Here is a 1,613-nt window from a genome sequence, read left to right as displayed (position 1 = left end):
AAACGAAGACTCAATCAAGGACGACATTGTATACGAATCCGAAAAGGAAGAAAGCGAATTTGAGGAAGGTAGCGATCTAGAAGACGGATCCGGCGGCACCATGGCTAACATCGATGAAGTTACCATGGGCGAGTGGAAGAAGAGAATGCGTGAAGATACCGGTCCGGGATTCGTGCAACCCACGATTCCAGAAAATGCCAACTTCGAGCTCAAAGGCCACATACTCGCCCAACTTAAAGAAATCCCGTTCTATGGAAAAGATCAAGAAGACGCGTACAAGCACCTAGAAGAGGTCAATGATATAGCCGATTACTTTAACTTTCCTAATGTGGCCCGCGACACCGTTCTGCTTCGCATGTTACCGGTCACGTTTAAGGGCGCTGCAAAAGATTGGCTAAAATCACTTCCTCCCGGATCCATCACCACATGGGCTAGAATGAAAGAAGAGTTTATTGATCAATTTTGCCCACCATCAAAGATAGCTAAGTTGAAGAAACCATAGCAAATTTTGAGCAACAAGCTGGAGAATCACTTTATGAGGCATGGGAGAGGTACAAAAGCTTGCTAAGGAATTGCCCACATCATGATCTTAATAGCCAACAAGAAGTCTCCATTTTTTATGATGGAGTAAATGTGACAACAAGGCAATTACTTGACTCGCAAGGACCGCTCACTAAGAAGGCACCCCCGGTAATAAAGCAACTAATTGAGGAATTCTCTAAGCATTCTAGAGAATACCACAATCCAAGGAATGATATGACCAAGGGGTCGGCTTATGCAGCTTCAGAAGATTTGTCGGCAGTTATGGCAATGTTGAAAAGCATGGATAGGAGGATGGACAAAATGGATCAAACAATCCATGCTATTCGGGTAGGATGTGAGAATTGCAATGGGCCTCATCTAACTAAAGATTGTGATTTGGACGAAAACGGGAATAAGAAAGTGCAAGTATGCTATTCTAGTGGTGATAGATTTGATGACGATTGGCGAAAACCTAAGAAATAATGGCTTCCTTATGATGAGTACAAGAAAGCGAGGGAGGAGAAATATAGACAAAAGGCAAGGGGTTTTTACCAAAAGGAGGAGCCGGTACAAGAAAAGAGACCAAATTTGGAAGAAATGCTTACTAAATTTATAGCTACATCCGAGAAAAGACACAATGACCACGATGCTGCAATACAAGATACAAGAACAATATTAAGGAATCAGCAAGCATCTATTCATAACATTGAGAAGCAGTTGGGGCAACTTGCCCAACAAATAAATCAAAGAGCACCGAGAGAACTTCCTAGTAACACCGAAAACAATCCAAAAGGCGCACATATAAATATTGTGACAACTAGGAGTGGAAAGATAATTACTCCTCTGGCCCCTACTCAGAACGAAGACCCGAAGCTGGTACAAAAGGATGAGACAGCAGAGCAGAACCAAAATCAGACTCGACTGAACCCAGACTCTACTCGCCGAGTCCAGGACATGCACTCGACGAGTCCTACACCTGATCAGAAAAATAAGTCTCCTGTTAAGCCATATCAGCCTCCACTACCATATCCGGCCCGAGCTAAACAAGAAAAGAATGAAGAAGACTACCAAAAATTTATAGAACACATAAA

The 1,613-nt window shown here is 42.8% G+C and overlaps 1 non-coding gene across 1 annotated transcript; it reads right to left on the bottom strand.

Annotated features, from left to right (window-relative positions):
* Positions 1–484: 484 nt before the first annotated feature.
* Positions 485–590, bottom strand: LOC145168058 (small nucleolar RNA R71). The gene has a single exon (XR_013741651.1). It is a non-coding gene; the product is annotated as a small nucleolar RNA R71 (small nucleolar RNA).
* Positions 591–1,613: the final 1,023 nt, after the last annotated feature.

Source organism: Lactuca virosa, chromosome 3 (assembly GCF_052849685.1).
Source record: "Lactuca virosa cultivar CGN04683 chromosome 3, Lactuca_virosa_CGN04683_v6, whole genome shotgun sequence".
NCBI lineage: Eukaryota > Viridiplantae > Streptophyta > Magnoliopsida > Asterales > Asteraceae > Lactuca > Lactuca virosa.
Note: the sequence above shows the minus strand (reverse complement) of the source record. Positions and strands in the feature narration are given on the sequence as shown.